The 18618-nt window shown below is 47.0% G+C and overlaps 1 protein-coding gene across 9 annotated transcripts in view; it reads left to right on the forward strand.

The window, feature by feature from the left end:
• The window catches only part of LOC118366114 (leucine zipper putative tumor suppressor 2 homolog), an 89340-nt gene that overhangs the window by 43216 nt on the left and 27506 nt on the right, over window positions 1–18618 (forward strand). For 7 of the 9 annotated variants that reach the window (XR_008075271.1, XR_008075270.1, XR_008075273.1 and 4 more), the window contains exon 1: window positions 14066–14512. The gene's annotated coding sequence lies outside the window, so the exon portion shown is untranslated. Of the gene's footprint in view, window positions 1–7418; window positions 7549–14065; window positions 14513–18618 lie in introns of those variants that run through there. The other 2 variants (XM_052474698.1, XM_052474690.1) reach the window with 2 other exon arrangements.

Below are 18618 nucleotides of genomic sequence, written 5' to 3' on the forward strand. Positions count from 1 at the left end.
TTGGCCCGACCAACCAGTGCTCCCGCACATTGGCTAACCGGGCTATCTGCATTGTGTCCCACCACCCGCCACCAGCTGCCAACCCCTCTTTTTACGCTACTTCTACTCCAACTCCTCTTTTTACGCTACTGCTACCCACATGTACATACTACCTCAATAAGCCTGACTAACCAGTGTCTGTATATAGCCTTGCTATTCTTATTTTCAAAAAATGTCTTTACTTACCTCCAAAGGGTGGGTTTAACAGAGCAAATTAAATGTAACCAAATGTAACCAAGTCATATATTATCAATTATATTATTTAAGCCTATATAGCATTTGCGATGTCATCAACAGCTATTGTTTCAAATCAAATCAAATCAAATCACATTTTATTTGTCACATACACATTAGGCACAGGTGTTTAGTGTCTGTCTGTGAGAGGGGAGTTAGATGGAAGGATGGATGGAGGGATGTGTCTCGTTGCCCAGTGGACAGTTTGGCTAGTGATGGTTGGAGAAATGGCGCCGGAGGAGATGGCAGCCGTTTTACGGTCTCCTAACCAATTGTGCTATTATGTGGGGGGTTTTCAATTCAACTCAGGGTTCAACTACAAATAGATCATTCAAATAGGCTTAGGGTTTCTTTTTTGTTTTTTTATAATATATTTGTCATTTTTTGCACTTTTTTTACACTCCAAAATCAAACGTATATGTAACGTTGTGCATACTGGCGGCAGAGAAGTCAGGTGCAGGAGTGCGAAAACTGATTTACAACGTTGTTGTTTAATAAACATAAAACACACCGTAAACAGAACATTAAATGAATGGGTCAAACAAAACCTGGTATCCACCAGCATAACGTACACAAGCACTACAAGAAACAATTCCGGACAAGGACATGGGGGGAAACAGAGGGTTAAATACACAACATGTAATTGATGGAATTGGAACCAGGTGTGAGGGAAGACAAAACCAATGGAAAATGAAAGGTGGATCGGCGATGGCTAGAAAGCCGGTGACGTCGAACGCCGCTCGAACTAGGAGAGGGACCGACTTCGGTGGAAGTCGTGACAGTATACATACGAACAACAACTTACAGACAGACACACACAAACAATGACTATAGTACCAGTCAAAAGTTTGGACACACCTACTCTTTCAAGGTTTTTTCTTTATTTTAACTATTTTCTACATTGTAGAATAATAGTGAAGACATCAGAACTATACCAGGGAGTGATGCAACCGATGGTGCAGCTGTAGAACCTTTTGAGGATCTGTGGACCCATGCCAAATCTTTTCAGTCTCCTAAGGGTGAATAGGTTTTGTCGTGCCCTCTTCATAACTGTCATTGTGTACTTGGACCATGTTAGTTTGTTGGTGATGAGGACACCAAGGAACTTGAAGCTCTCAACCTGCTCCACTGCAGCCGTCGATGAGAATGGGGGCGTGCTCAGTCCTCTTTTTCCTGTAGTCCACAATCATCTCCTTTGTCTTGAACACGTTGAGGGAGAGGTTGTTGTCCTGGCACCACATGGCCAAGTCTTTGACCTCCTCCCTATAGGCTGTCTCGTTGTTGTCGGTGATCAGACCTCTACCACTGTTGTGTCATTGGTAAACTTAATGATGGTGTTGGAGTCGTGCCTGGCCGTGCGGTCATGAGTGAACAGGGAGTACAGGAGGGGGCTGAGCACGCACCCCTGAGGGGCCCCTGTGTTGAGGATCAGTCTGGTGGGGGGAGGCCAGTCAGGAAGTCCAGGATCCAGTTGCAGAGGGAGGTGTTTAGTCCCAGGGTCCTTAGCTTATTGATGAGCTTTGCGGGCATTCTGGTGTTGAACGCTGAGCTGTAGTTAATGAATAGCATTCTCACATAGGTGTTCCTTTTGTCCAGGTGGAAAAGGGCAGTGTGGAGTGCAATAGAGATTGCATCATCTGTGGATCTGTTTGGGCGGTATGCAAATTGGAGTGGGTCTAGGGTTTCTGGGATGATCGTGTTGATGTGAGCCATGACCAGCCTTTCAAAGCACTTCATGTCTACAGACGTGAGTGCTACTAGTCAGTAGTCGTTTAGGCAGGTTACCTTAGTGTTCTTGGTCACAGGCACTATGGTGGTTCTGCTTGAAACATGTTGGCATTCCAATCTCTGAAAGGGAGATGTTGAAAATGTCAGTGAAGACACTTGCTAGTTGGTAAGCGCATGCTCGCAGTACACATCCTGGTAATCCGGTAGGCTCGTGTCACTGGGCAGCTCTCGGCTGTGCTTCCCTTTGTAGTCTGTAATGCTATGCAGGCCCTTCCACATCCGACGAGCGTCAGAGCCGGTGTAGTAAGACTCCATCTTAGTCCTGTCTTGATGCTTTGCCTGTTTGATGGTTCGTCGCAGGACATAGCGGGATTTCTTATAAGCTTCCGGGTTAGAGTCCCGCTCCTTGAAAGCGGCAGCTCTAGCCTTTAGCTCAGTGTGGATGCTGCCTGTAATCCATGGTTTCTGGTTGGGGTATGTACATACGGTCACTGTGGGGATGACGTCATTGATGCACTTATTGATGAAGCCAATGACAGATGTGGTGTACTCCTCAATGCCATTGGAGGAATCCCGGAACATGTTCTAGTCTGGGCTCGCAAAACAGTCCTGTAGCTTAGCATCTGCTTCATATGACCATTTTTTTTTATCTAGTCACTGCTGCTTCCTGCATTTTAAGCGCATGCTCGCAGTAAAGGTCTTTACCGATTGCTCAGTTTGGCCTGGCGGCCAGCTCTAGGAAGAGTCTTGGTGGTTCCAAGCTACTTCCATTTAAGAATGATAGAGGCTGCTGTGTTCTTGGGGACCTTCAATGCTGCAGAAATGTTTTACCCTTCCCCAGATCTGTGCCTCGACACAATCCTGTATCGGAGCTCTAAGGGCAATTCCTTCGACCTCATGGCGTGGCAAGACAATAAGTTTTAAGTGCCTTTGAACGTGGCATTGTAGTAGGTGCCAGGTTCTGCCCAATAGTTTCCCGTGTGTATCAAGAATGGTCCACCACCCAAAGGACATCCAGCCATCTTGACACAACTTTGTGAAGCATTGGAGTCAACTTGGGCCAGAATCCCTGTGGAACGCTTTCGACACCTTGTAGAGCTGATGCCTTGACCAATTGAATCTATTCTGAGGGCAAAAGTGGGAGTGCCACTCAATATTAGGAAGGTGTTGTTCAAGATATCATGCAAATGTTGCAGGTCTGTGGAGTTCCCTACATTTGCTATAATAATCTGTGCAGAATTCTCGAACAGCATTGATCAAACTTGCATTATGTACTTTTAATGTAATCTCAACTGCAATCCAGGTCACTTGGTTGTGCCATTAGATGATGTCACCATTGTTGTTGATTCTAAGCAATGTTGTCCTGCTATTTTTATTGACTTGGCCAAAGCTTTTGATACGGTACACCATTCCATTCTTGTGGACTGGCTAAGGAGTATTGATGTCTCTGAGGGGTCTTTGGCCTGGTTTGCTAACTACCTCTCTCAAAGAGTGCAGTGTATAAAGTCAGAACATCTGCTGTGTCAGCCACTGCCTGTCACCAAAGAACTACCCCAAGGCTCAAACCTAGGCCCCATGCTCTTCTCAATTTACATCAACAACATAGCTCAGGCAGATGGAAGCTAACCCTGATTCAGATGACCATCCTACCCATGCTAGATTACGGAGACGTAATTTATAGATCGGAAGGTAAGGATGAAGGTAAGGCAGGTAAGGTTGCTCTCGAGCGGCTAGATGTTCTTTACCACTAGGCCACCAGATGTGCCACCAATGCTCCTTATAGGACACATCACTGCACTCTATACTCTGTAAACTGGCCATCTCTGTATACCTGTCGCAAGACCCACTGGTTGTTGCCTATTTATAAAACCCTCTTAGGCCTCACTCCCCCCTATCTGAGATACATACTGCAGCCCTCTTCCTCCACATAAAACACCCATTCTGCCAGTCACTTTCTCTCCTGATTTCCTCACTTCTGCACTGATGTAAAAACTCAGTTGAGGAATTGTACTTACACTGTCGATTTCAAGCTTGGTCATGATGACCAACACATTACAGCAGTGATGGGTTCAATGAAGAAAAAAGAAGGAACATTTCAGTTTACGTTCTGATTCAATTGAATTTAAATGGAAATGACCCCAACCCTGCATCACCATTTGTCAAACCCCAAGTCATGGTGATAGTGTCAAATAGTGGGAGTGCTCCTGTGGAGAGGACATATGCTGGCATAGCCATAATCTACCAGTAATAAAACCCAGATTCTAATCTTAACACAGCTCAGGGTTTACGTCAGAAGAGACCACTGGGTGACATGTCATCTACTGATTAGAAATCCTACAGGGGAGGGAGTGTGTGTGTGTTTGTGCTTGCGTGTGCACACACGTGCAGGGGCAGATCAGTGTCAGAGCAGAGGCCATGTTGTCCGACCTCGTTTTATGAACGTTACAACTGTAAAGCCTTCCAAAGGCTAGAATCAGGGCCAGAGCTGTGTGTGTCTGTCTTCCCTCTTCTGTTTCTTCCCTACCTCTTCGCTAGGTCCCCAAAGCACACACATCCCTGGGTCGCTCATCTTTTCAGTTCGCTGCATCTAGCGACTGGAACGAGCTGCAACAATCACTCAAACTGGACAGTTTTATCTCAATCTCTTCATTCAAAGCCTCAATCATGGACACTCTTACTGACAGTTGTGGCTGCTTTGCGTGATATATTGTTGTCTCTACCTTCTTGCCCTTTGTGCTGTTGTCTGTGCCCAATAATGTTTGTACCATGTTTTGTGCTGCTACCATGTTGTGTTGCTACCATGTTGTTGTCATGTTGTGTTGCTACCATGCTGTGTTGTCATGTGTTGCTGCCTTGCTATGTTGTTGTCTTAGGTCTCTCTTTATGTAGTGTTGTGTTGTGTGTTCTGTCCTAAATGTATATATTTTTTATTTTAATCCCAGCCCCTTTCCCCGCAGGAGGCCTTTTGCCTTCTGGTAGTCCGTCATTGTAAATAAGAATTTGTTCTTAACTGACTTGCCTAGTTAAACAAAGGTTAAATAAATATTGAAATTATCCTCTCTCTTCCTCCTCTTTTCTCCTCCTCTTTCTCTTCCCTTCCTCTCCTCTCTCTCACCCTCTCTTCCTTCCTTCCTCCACCTCTTCTCCTTTCCTCCTTTCCTCCTCTCTCTTCTCCTCTCACCTCTACAGAATAACAGGGTGGGTAGGCGTGCCCCTTATTACCTAGCTGGTTACCAAAGTTGGGGATCCATGAAAATAGGATGACAAATGGACCCCCCCCCACAGGACAGGGCTTGGCCATCTGGCTATCAGAAGGCTCCCTGCTAGGACAAGACAGGAGGACAGGCCCTTGTGTCTCCTAACTCCTCCCTTCCTTCAGGGCTGTTGAGGATGATTAGGATCATTATGAGGATCTTCTGCTTTATGCTTTTTTTTCTTATATGCAGCATATAAATAGGATAGTTTGGGGTCAAGGTGGGGGGGGGGGTGGCCTTATTATATATATTTTGGGAAACACAGACTGAAAGGGGGGTAGGGAGTGGAGCATCATTTCTTTGTTATTCTTGGTCTCATCTGTTCATCATTATAATGGATGAGTAATGAATAGTTCCAACTCGTCTTGCTCATCTCAATAAGATCAGGGTAGCCACATTAGCCTGAAAAGATGAACTTGACAGACACACCCCCATATGTGTAGCAGCTTAACCATATATCAGCATATATGAATGTTGGGCTGGTTCAGAAACACCTTGAGGGGTGCGTTAAAGCTGAGCTCTGCGAAGGTTAAACAGCGCCACTGGTCGCTTTAAGTGCATTTATTATTGTTTTTGTTTTGTTTTTGGGGAGGCGATTATTCAGCAACATAATAAGAAAACACCGTAGTACATCCATCCATTGTGCAGTGATGTGCCATTATGTCCGCGGGAATAACACAGTGTTTGCTGTTTGGTGTAACATCTTTGTTGTTGTAATATCGCAACTGGATGTGGCAAAATCAGGAGTAACCCCATATGCCCCCAAAAATTACTTGACAGACACACCCCCATAAGTGTAGCTAAAGCATATTTTACAGTTAGCCCACATGAAAAATACTACAGTTTACTATAGAGTACTAACTACTGTGGCAGACCAGAGGGTTTGACCAAGACGTTTCCACAGATCAGAGACAGATCAGTATTCACTGTAGTACTTTTGCTGAGGTTCTGCGACAACAACAAAAATATGCTAAAACACTACAGTGAATACTTATACCATAGTATACCATAGTATTTTTTTCATGTGGGAGGCTGTATCAGAAACACGCTGATAGATGCTTCAAAGCAACAAAATACTCATCTGAGAAGATCTTTCAGAACCACTTGAATGTTACTTTAAAGCAACTGCAGGAAGAGAGGTTACATATATTTTTGTCAGGTTTAATGAACTGACCCCAGTGCAGTGCTATAGGGCAAGAAGAACTAAGGCTAAAATCAATCAGCTGAATTGTATCAGTGATCAATCAGTGATCAGACTGTAGAGAATATATTGATCATTTAGAGTGGGATGGTGCTTGATAAGAGGAGGAGAAAGAGGCGAGAGAGATGGCGAGAGAGGGGACGGAGGGAGATAGGGATAGAGATAAAGGTTGACATACAGAGGTCAAAGTTGAGAGAGAGATAGAGGGTAATGGAAAGAGAGAAAGTGGTAGAGGTGAAGAGAGAGAGTGAAATAGAAAATGGGATATTGAAAGCGTAAGGGAAGAAGAGGGGAAAAGAGACAGGAAGGTTATGAAAGCAAGCTCTCAGGGAGGCCCTCCTCCCTTCTCGTTCCATTCTCTCCTCTTTTCCCTCTCTTCCTCTTGCACGTGGATCAGGGAATGCTGTTGTTTCATGTTGAGGTGACCTATTTTGGAATTCGTGAGAGAGCGCACACATCAGATGAGACTGCAGTCAAAGCTATAGATGGTCGAGATAAACAAACACAGACTGTGATATCTCCCCTCGGGTGTGTGTGTGTGTGTGTGTGTGTGTGTGTGTGTGTGTGTGTGTGTGTGTGTGTGTGTGTGTGTGTGTGTGTGTGTGTGTGTGTGTGTGTGTGTGTGTGTGTGTGTGTGTGTGTGTGTGTGTGTGTGTGTGTGTGTGTGTGTGTGTGTGTGTGCGTGCATAGGGGGTATATTCTTGTAGGAATATTAAGGTGGCAGTGTCTCAAGGGGGGCAGTGGTCTCCTCTTCTCTCCTTTCACAGAACACAGCATTTAAGGAAGTACATTTAACTCTGAATGACCAGTGTATTGTACTCCAAACTGTTACGTTTAGGATATACCATAGTGTTACAGTTTGACATGATAGAAAGCAATATAAATTGCTTTGAACATGTATTTGCTGTTCTGTCTCTGTATATGCATTACCTTCTTGTTTCTCTCTCTCTCTGTGTTTCCAGACTCCAGGTCAGGAGGTGTAGTGGAGATGCAGCCCAAGAAGTAGGGAGATTCTGGGGATGAGAAGTCCCTGTTCTCTCCCTGTCTTCCCCAGAGAACCAGGAGAACACTGGGACTCTCAAACAGGTAAAGGTCAGTGTTTGGTGGTCGTCTGCCATGTTAACATACGAATTAGAAGAAAATCGATACATAACAATTTGGTGGGTGCTTATATTTGTCCTATTTTACACATGTACAAGTGTGTATTAATTGGAAATGTGTTTTTTGCATATCCCAACTCCATTATCAACAGCAACCCTGGAGCAATTAGGGGAAGTGCCTTGCTCAAGGGCACAACAACAGATTGTTCACCCTGTTGCCTCAGGGATTCAAACTAGTGACATTCCAGTTACTGGCCCAATGCTCTAACCGCTAGGTTATCTGCCACCACGACCGCGAGGCTACCTGCCGCCACATATCAGTGTCCTGAAACAATTTGTCCAAGTCACGTAGAATGTTGTTCTCCCTCTCTTTCTCTCTCATTCAATTCAATTCAACAGGTTTTGTTGGCATGGGAAACATATGTTTACATGTCATATTATGGCTATGTACAGTGTCGTGATGATGTATAAAAAGTTAAAGTAGTGTAAATATGGGCCTCCTGGGTGGTGCAGTGGTCTAGGGCACTGAATCGCAGTGCTAGCTGTGCCACCAGAGACTCTGGGTTCGAGCCCAGGCTCTGTCCATCCGGTGTGTTTCTTGCCTATTTTAACTGCACACTTGTTGTTTGTGTTCAAAGATTTTATATATAATGTCGTATATGTTTTTTCCCCAACACCACTTTCCATCAATTTGTATAGCAGACCCTCATGCCAAATAGATTCAAAGGCTTTTTTGAAATCAACAAAGCATGGGAAGACTTTGTCTTTGTTTTGTTTTGTTTGTTTGTCAATTAGGGTGTGCAGGGTGAATACATGGTCTGTCATACGATGATTTGGTAGAAAGCCAATTTGACGTTTGCTCAGAAGATTGTTTTCACTGAGGAAATGTACGAGTCTGCTGTTAATGATAATGTACAGGATTTTCCCAAGGTTGCTGTTGACCCATATCCCACTGTAGTTATTGGGGTCAAATTTGTCTCCACTTTTGTGGATTGGGGTGGTCATTCCTTGGTTCCAAATATTGGGGAAGATACCAGAGCTAAGGATGATGTTTAAGAGTCTTAGTATCGCCAATTGGAATTTGTTGTCTGTATATTTTATCATTTCATTGAGGATGTCATCACCACAGGCCTTTTGTTGGAAGGTTTTTATTTTATTATGTCGTCCATTCATTCATTCATTCATTCATTCATTCTCTCTCTCTCTTTCTCTTTCTTTCTCTCTCTCTCTGTCTCTCTCTCTCTCTCTCTCTCTCTCTCTCTCTCTCTCTCTCTCTCTCTCTCTCTCTCTCTCTCCCTCTGTCTCTGTCTCTGTCTCTGTCTCTGTCTCTGTCTCTGTCTCTGTCTCTGTCTCTCTCTCTCTTTCTCTTTCTCTTTCTCTTTCTCTTTCTCTCTCTCTCTTTCTCTTTCTCTCTCTCTCTCTCTCTCTCTCTCTCTCTCTCTCTCTCTCTCTCTCTCTCTCTCTCTCTCTCTCTCTTCTCTCTCCCCCCCACACACACACACAGACACAGACACAGATGTAAATTGAGGTCTCGCCAAAGGCTTTGAAGGTGCTGTTTGAGATAAATTTAACTGATGAATAGCAGTGACAGCGGAGGAGGACACACACACAGACACACACACATACTTAAAGTGTGTGATAGCATAGGGACGAAGGGTCAGGGGTCATGGCTAGTTCTGTGTCACTGCGGGGGAGAGGGTGGGGGTGACACTGCCGGAGAGTAAGTAAGTGAGAGAGCTTTTTAAGGTGCTCCTGGTTATAAGGATTGAATAGCTTGTGTACTCATTAGCTAGATCAGTTGGGATTATTATGCCACGTTTGCCCTCTCTAGTACAATCCCCTTATAGTGACTAGTGGGTGTTGGGCTCCTAGAGGGGTGGGGGAGGGGAGGTGAGGGTGAGCAGAGAGATAAAGTTCGGCTCCCCATCTTGTTGCAGCTTCAACCCTATGGCTCCAGTTTGTGTGGTGATAGTGGTGTGTGGTCTTCACAGCTGCTGTCCTTTCCTCTTTCCTCTGTCTCCATTACCAGGTTTCGCCTCTCCTGCTGTCCCCTGTCACTCGCCTCAAATTTTCCCTCTTCCCAGCCCAGCTGTCCCCTTCTCTCACAGGCTTCTGTGTCTCTTTCTGTCCTCTGCCTCTTGTTGTCCCTCTCTCTGGTCCCTCCTGTCTCTCTTCATACACTCTCTCTGTCCTCTACCTCTCGTTGTCCCTCTCTCTGTTCCCTCCTGTCTCTCTTCATACACTCTCTCTGTCCTCTACCTCTCGTTGTCCCTCTCTCTGGTCCCTCCTGTCTCTCTTCATACACTCTCTCTGTCCTCTACCTCTCGTTGCCCCTCTCTCCGTTCCCTCCTGTCTCTCTTCATACATCTTCATACAATCTCTCTGTCCTCTACCTCTCGTTGTCCCTCTCTCTGTTCCCTCCTGTCTCTCTTCATACACTCTCTCTGTCCTCTGCCTCTCGTTGTCCCTCTCTCTGGTCCCTCCTGTCTCTCTTCATACACTCTCTCTGTCCTCTACCTCTCGTTGTCCCTCTCTCCGTTCTCTACATACGCTCTCTCTGTCTCTCTTCTATCTTTCTCTTTTCCATGTGTCTTCCTGCACCGTCTCTCTTTCTCTTTCTGAAAAGAGAGGTAGAAAGAGAATGAGCAATGGAGAGGGAGAGTGGGCTGTACTGCTGGGACTTAATGAAGCTAATGGGCAGAGTAAACACACCATTGACCTAAAGTGGACAGATTTATGCCTATTCGTGTGTGCATGCCTGTAGGCTCTGTGTGTTTGCGTTCATGGCTGTGTGTGCGTGTGTGCGTGTGTGTGTGTGTGTGTGTGTGTGTGTGTGTGTGTGTGTGTGTGTGTGTGTGTGTGTGTGTGTGTGTGTGTGTGTGTGTGTGTTTAATGGTGGACGCTTGTTAGGTCTTAGCTCTGTCTCATAAATCCAGTTATAATAGGGAGTTGTGTGTCTGAGTGATATGCAACCTGCTTCCTTCTATTGTTCTGGCCAACACTGGGACTTTCTCTCTCTCTCTCTCTCTCTCTCTCTCTCTCTCTCTCTCTCTCTCTCTCTCTCTCTCTCTCTCTCTCTCTCTCTCTCACACACACAACACTCCACCTCTCTCTCTCCATCTCTCTTTCTCGTTCTCCATCTCTCTCTCTCTCTCTCTCACACACACACACACACACACACACACACACACACACACACACACACACACACACACACACACACACACACACACACACACACACACACACACACACACACACACACACACACACACAGACAGACACACACACTGACCACAACTTTCCATCTTGAGTTCTATTTTTAGCACTGAGAGGTTGCTGATGCTAGCAGTAGGAATGTGCCATGTCACAGAGTTGAGGTTAGTTCAGCTCACTCCCACCTCACTCCCTGTTACCAATACCTTTGGAGAGTGGGGAGTTCCTTTATTTGAGAAATATTGGCTGGAAAGAGGAGAGAGATTGAGGGAGAAAGAGAGAGAATGGGATAGAGAGAGCAGGATGAGATGAAATAAGAAATGGTGGGTCAGATGAACTTTCTTCATTAGAAGTATACTGACCCTCGTGTGTCTCACTCTCTGTCCATCTGTCTGTCTATCTGTCTCTCTCTCTCTCTCTCTCTCTCTCTCTGTCCATCTCTCATCCCTCTCTCCCATTCTCTCTCTGTCCATCTCTCTCTCTCTCTGTCCATCTCTCTCTCTCTCTCTCTCTCTCTCTCTCTCTCTCTCTCTCTCTCTCTCTCTCTCTCTCTCTCTCTCTCTCTCTCTCTCTCTCTCTAGTGTTCACTCATTTCTCTAATTGCTTTTCCATGGCAGCTCACACAGCAATAAAACTAGATTTGTTTAGTTCATAGAGGCCGGTGTGGAACACACACACACAAATACACACCCATTATACTAAAATGTCCACTCATGCAGTCTGTGTGCTCTAATTCTGTGCAGATGGACGTTTATTCACAGCTGTGTGTGTGTGTGAGTGTATGGTATGTGTGCATGCATGCGTGTTATGTAACTCTACTCCCTTTCCTCTGGGTTAATTAGGTTCACATATCTCTTCTTTTCCCGCTCTCTTTCCATCCCCTTCCTTTCTCTACCCCCCTCCCATCTCTACTTCTTTCTCTCAATCTCTCTCCTGTCGCAACTGTAGTTCCTAAATTATAACCTGTTTTGTAATGAAAACAGTCAGTGTTATTTACTTTTCAGGGCAGGTTCCGGGGAGGTAGTCCAGTCCCATAGGCCTGAACACACACACACACACACACACACACACACACACACACACACACACACACACACACACACACACACACAAACAAGCACACGCACAGAGAGATAGAGTAAAGGAGAAAATGACATGAGAAAGGAGAGTGGAAGGGATTTCGGTATATGAATGAAGGTTTTTGATGGATTTCAGTAGGCTGATGGTATATCAGTTCAATTACAGATGGAAATACTGTATCTAGTCCCCAGTTCGGCAGGGTGTTTAACCACCATATCAGGATGAGTGGATAGAGAGGCTTACTGTGGTATAATCCACTTACCATCTATGGTTACCACAGGCTTTGATTGGGACAGGATTTGTCACCAGGGGGTTAAAGCTGGTTAAAGGGATGCTGTAGATCACCCCCAAAATAAAAGTTAGAGACAGTCAGAGGTAAACTGAGAACGAGAGAGAGAAAAAAGAAAGATGCAGGAGAGAGCATGCAGACAGGATTAAAAAGAGGAGGGAAGTTGGGGGATCTGTGTGTGTGTGTATTTGATTTTGTATTTTCTATGGATCCCCATTAGCTGCTGCCAAGGCACAGTGTGCCAAGGCAGCAGCTACTCTTCCTGGGGTCCAGCAAAACATTACAATATATTCACAGATTTCACAACACACTGTGTGCCTTCAGGCCCCTACTCCACCACTACCACATATCTACAGTACAAAATCCATGTGTACGTGTGTGTATAGTGTGTATGTTACCGTGTGTGTGTATGCATGTGTCTGTGCCTGTTTGTTGTGCTTCACAGTCCCTGCTGTTCCATAAGATTTATTTGTATTTGTTTTTGAAATCTAATTTTACTGCTTGCATCAGTTACTTGATGTGGAATAGAGTTCCATGTAGCTGTGGCTCTGTGCTCTGTACTGTGCTCCTCCCATAGTCTGTTCTGAACTTGGGGACTGTGAAGACACCTCTGGTGGCATTACTTGTGGGGTATGCATGGGTGTCCGAGCTGTGTGCCAGTAGTTCAAAACAGACATGTCAATACCTCTCATAAATACAAGTAGTGATGAAGTCAATCTCTCCTCCACTTTGAGCCAGGAGAGATTGACATGCATATTATTAATATTAGATCTCTGTGAACATTTGAGGGCCAGCCGTACTGCCCTGTTCTGAGCCAATTGCAATTTTCCTATGTCCCTTTTTGTGGCACCTGACCACATGACTGAACAGTAGTCCAGGTGTAACAAAACTAGGGCCTGTAGGACCTGCCTTGTTGATAGTGCTGTTAAGAAGGTAGAGCAGCACTTTATGACTTCTCCCCATCATAGCTGCTGTTGTAACCATATATTTGGACCATAACCGTTTACAATCCAGGGTTACTCCAAGCAGTTTAGTCACATCAACTTGCTACATTTCCACATGATTTATTACAAGATTTAGTTGAGGTTCAGGGTTTAGTGAATTATTTGTCCCAAATACAATGCTTTTAGTTTGTAACTAACTGCAGCTCTTTGTTAACTGTTCCAGTGATTTCAGTCTCTGTAGCAGCTGACATGTATAGTGTTGAGTCATCCGTATACATAGACACACTGGCTTTACTCAAGGCCAGTGGCACGTCGTTAGTAAAGATTGAAAAAGTAAGGGGCCAAGACAGCTGCCCTGGGGAAATCCTGATTCTACCTGGATTATGTTGGAGAGGCTTCCATTAAAGAACACCCTCTGTGTTCTGTTAGACAGGTAACTCTTTATCCAATATAGCAGGGGGTGTAAAGCCATAACACATACATTTTTCCAGCAGCAGACAACGATCGATAATGTCAAAAGCCACACTGAAGTCTAACAAGACAGTCCCCACAATCTTTTTAGCATAGATTTCTCTCAGCCAGTCATTTGTGTAAGTGCTGTGCTTGTTGAGTGTCCTTCCCTATAAGCGTGCTGAAAGTTTGTTGTCAATTTGTTTACTGTAAAATAGCATTGTATCTGGTCAAACACTATTTTTCCCAAAAGTCGATAACAGGCTGATTGGTCGACTATTTGAGCCAGTAAAGGGGGCTTTACTATTCCTAGGTAGCGGAACTATTTTTGAAGCCCCCCAGGCCTGGGGGTACACTTTCTAGTAGGCTTAAATTGAAAATATGGCAAATAGGAGTGGCAATATCGTCTGCTATTATCCTCAGTAATTTTCCATCCAAGTTGTCAGACCCTGGTGGTGTGTGTGTGTGTGTGTGTGTGTGTGTGTGTGTGTGTGTGTGTGTGTGTGTGTGTGTGTGTGTGTGTGTGTGTGTGTGTGTGTGTGTGTGTGTGTGTGTGTGTGTGTGTGTGTGTGTGTGTGTGTGCATATTTGTGAACGCGAGAGAATAAGAAAAAGCGAGGAGGGAATTGGAGGAAAGCTGTGTGTGTGAGAAGTAGGGGGGGCCAGCAAACAAAGTGAGAGAGCAGAGGGAGGAGGGGAAAGTGGAGGAGGGGAAGGAGGCGGAGCTAAGACAGACAGCAGGGAAGGAAGAAAAGCAGAGTAGGGGGAAAGAGAGGAGAAGAGATCAAAGGGGAGAAGGAAAGCTTCCTCTTAAAACTCCTCACAGTGGTCTGTGGAATATAGGAAAGTTAGAGGAGAACGAGAGAGGAGAAACAGAGAGAAAGAGAGGAAGATTTGAGTTTACGAACTGGGACCATAGTGATTTTCTTCAGGAGAGACGGAGACAAGTGGAGGCAGCAATGCAGGCGTTTCACTGGGGTGAGTGTGTGTGAGAAAGCCACAGCATGGTTCATGATCAAACTTACTCTGAAGTGTGTGTGTGTGTGTGTGTGTGTGTGTGTGTGTGTGTGTGTGTGTGTGTGTGTGTGTGTGTGTGTGTGTGTGTGTGTGTGTGTGTGTGTGTGTGTGTGTGTGTGTGTGTGTGTGTGTGTGTGTGTGTGTGTGTGTGTGTGTGTGGGTGTGTGTGTGCTCACATGCATGAGTGTATGCTTAGGAAATATTTTACGTTTTCTCTGTTTAGTCAATCAAAGTTACCAATTGGAACTTTAGTCACTCGAGGCGGTGTGGGAAAGCAGTTCCATCAATGGAAGGTGTGAGGTGATAATGCTATCCCACATTTTCCAACTCCAGGTATATAGACCATAGGAAAATCACTATGAGTGTGTGTGTATGAATGCTCGCCTACCTAAACAGAAAGACAGAACGTTACAGGGTAGGAAACTACTCTAGAAATGCCACAGTAAGCCAGGCTGTTTTAGCTAAATGCAGCCTGGCTTATTGGCAGTACAGGCTGACTCCAGATCAGTTGATACTGGAGTTAATATCGGGACAGAACAACAATAACTACAACTCAGTTGCTAGGTTTTTTTCTGAGGGCAGTTCCATAGTAACTGGATATTCTGATGTGTGGGTGTTTGATGTGTGAGTCTTAAGTCAAGGGTGGGTGTTTGGGGTGGTTTAAGGGCTAAGGTGGGGGGGTTGCATCAAAGTTGGAAAGTGAAGTGGGATTTTAGGTTGATGGGACTCAGGACTTTGGGATAACGGTTTAGTGTTGGGGTAGGTGAGACAGGTTTTTGGGGGTGGAGTTATGTTTTGGCAGCCTGTGAATTGTAGTTATTGGATAATTGATATTCAGAAATTGGCTGTAGGTTATTGATCTGTGTTCTATGTCACTGAGGTTGTGGATAAAACCTGTTACCCTTCTGTCTGACAGCTTGCCAGGAGAAAGGAGTTATTCAGTCTGTCCACAAATACATACAGTACACATACACACCCACACCCACACACACACACACACACACACACACACACACACTAAACTAACCACTATATATGAGGCGCAACAAGTTGTAAACACAAACACAGTTTGTCTTGATGCGAGAGTAGAGAACAGAAGTGGTCACTGTTGTGTAGTCGTCTCTTTTTAATGAGCTGTTTCTTCATCACAGGAACATTGTCATTTTTCCTCCGTGGTTAAACCAAACCATAACAACAGTGATTCCGTTTGGAATCTAAATTCAGCTCAACTTCATATTCTAGATTTTTGTTTGGCCACAACGTTTTTGTTGATGATCTATCTGAGACATACAGTACCAGTCAAAATGTTGGCTCACCTACTCATTAAAGGGCTTTTCTTTATTTTTTACTAATTTCTACATTGGATAGTAATAGTGAAGACATCAAAACTATGTCTTCACTAGAGAATGCCGAGAGTGTGCAAAGCTGTCATCAAGGCAATGGGTGGCTACTTTGAAGAGTAAAAAATGGTAACACTTTTTTGGTTACTACATGATTCCATGTGTGTCATTTCATAGTTTTGATGTCTTCACTATTATTCTACAATGTACACTGTAATTGTCTAGACTGGTTAAACTGTGATAAGGGTAATGGCATATTTCACTTTGTATGACAACCTGTCAGGATAAAAACAAAGATTGGTTTAGAGAATATCTGAGGGAGGGAGGGAGAGGGAGGGAGGGGGGGAGGGGGAGGGAGGGAGAGAGAGGGGGGAGGGAGAGAGAGAGGGAGAGAGAGAGAGAGAGGAGGGAGAGAGAGGGAGAGAGAGGGGAGAGAGGGAGGGAGAGAGGGAGAGAGAGGGAGAGAGAGGGAGGGAGAGAGAGGAGAGGAGGGAGGGAGGGAGGGAGGGAGGGAGGAGGGAGGGAGGGAGGGAGGGAGGGAGGGAGGGAGGGAGGGGGAGGGAGGGAGGGAGGGAGGGAGGGAGGAGGGAGGGGGAGGGGAGGGAGGGAGGGAGGGGAGGGAGGGAGGGAGGGAGAGGGAGGGAGAGAGGGAGGGAGGGAGGGAGGAGAGGGAGGGAGAGGGAGGGAGAGGGAGGGAGAGGGAGAGGGAGAGAGAGGGAGAGGGAGAGAGAGAGAACAGTGGAAGAGGTGGAAAGGATGGTTACCTCATATACTTTGGAACAAATCAGATGAGGTACTGTAAATGTGTGTCTCATGCTGCTGCGGGTCTCGTAACCCTTTCCACATCGACCTAATGTTGACTCACACTATAGGTAGCCTAGCAGTTAAGAGTGTTGGGCCAGTAACCGAAAAGTTGCTGTTTCCAGTCCCTGAGCCGGAAATGTGACATATAACATGATGTATTTTTCTGTCCTTCCCAAACCTTCATAACATCTCCTTTTCTCCTTTCCTATTCCCTATTTTCCCTCCTCCCCTCTGACTCTCTCTCTTCTTTCTGTTGACCCCTGTGCCAGGCCTTTATATAAGGTTTGAGTGAGAGGGGGGATGGAGGGAAGGGAGTAGAGAGAGGTGTGTGAGAGAAAGAAGAGCTTAAAGAGAGGGCAAGAGCGCTCATTAAAGTAGGTTTGGTCTCAGCTCACTGCGCTGAATCAGTGTTGTCTGTCTGTCTGTCTGTCTGTCTGTCTGTCTGTCTGTCTGTCTGTCTGTCTGTCTGTCTGTCTGTCTGTCTGTCTGTCTGTCTGTCTGTCTGTCTGTCTGTCTGTCTGTCTGTCTGTCTGTCTGTCTGTCTGTCTGTCTGTCTGTCTGTCTGTCTGTCTGTCTGTCTGTCTGTCTGTCTGTCTGTCTGTCTGTCTGTCTGTCTGTCTGTCTGTCTGTCTGTCTGTCTGTCTGTCTGTCTGTCTGTCTGTCTGTGTCCGTCCGTCCAGTCGTCCGTCCGTCCGTCCGTCCGTCCGTCCGTACGTCCGTCCGTCCGTCCGTCCGTCCGTCCGTCCGTCCGTCCGTCCGTCCGTCCGTCCGTCCGTCCGTCCGTCCGTCCGTCCGTCCGTCCGTCCGTCCGTCCGTCCGTCCGTCCGTCCGTCCGTCCGTCCGTCCGTCCGTCCGTCCGTCCGTCCGTCCGTCCGTACGTCCGTCCGTCCGTACGTCCGTCCGTCCGTCTGTACGTCCGTCCGTCCGTCCGTCCGTCCGTCCGTCCGTCCGTCCGTCCGTCCGTCCGTCCGTCCGTCCGTCCGTCCGTCCGTCCGTCCGTCCCCGTCCGTCCGTCCGCCCGTCCGTCCCGTCCGTCCGTCCGTCCGTCCGACCGACCCGACCGACCGACCCGACCGACCGACCGACCCGACCGACCGACCGACCCGACCCGACCGACCGACCCGACCGACCGACCGACCCGACCCGACCGACCGACCCGACCGACCGACCCGACCCGACCCGACCGACCGACCACGACCGACCGACCGACCGACCGACCGACCGACCGACCGACCGACCGACCGACCGACCGACCGACCGACCGACCGACCGACCGACCCGACCGACCGACCGACCGACCGACCGACCGACCGACCGACCGACCGACCGACCGACCGACCGACCGACCGACCGACCCGACCCGACCGACCGACCCGACCGACCGACCGACCGACCGACCGACCGACCGACCGACCGACCGACCGACCGACCGACCGACCGACCGACCGACCGACCGACCGACCGACCCGACCGACCGACCGACCGACCGACCCGACCGACCGACCGACCGACCGACCGACCCGACCGACCGACCGACCGACGACCGACCGACCGACCGACCGACCGACCGACCGACCGACCGACCGACCGACCGACCGACCCGACCGACCGACCGACCGACCGACCGACCGACCGACCGACCGACCGACGACCGACCGACCGACCGACCGACCGACCGACCGACCGACCGACCGACCGACCGACCGACCGACCGACCGACCGACCGACCGACCGACCGACCGACTGGGTCTGTGTGTGTATAATCACTTTTGTACTTAGGTGGTTTCCCCCTACTCACTCAGACTCTGGGCTCTATTTTAATAAACCTAACACAATGGGAAATCTTAGCGCTGGTGGTAGCGCTATAGGTTCGGGCGTCTCCAAAATAGTTTTTTGCTATTTTCACAGCCGGAATTATGATCA

The sequence above is a fragment of the Oncorhynchus keta genome, chromosome 2, assembly GCF_023373465.1.
Source record: "Oncorhynchus keta strain PuntledgeMale-10-30-2019 chromosome 2, Oket_V2, whole genome shotgun sequence".
In the NCBI taxonomy this organism is placed as follows: domain Eukaryota; kingdom Metazoa; phylum Chordata; class Actinopteri; order Salmoniformes; family Salmonidae; genus Oncorhynchus; species Oncorhynchus keta.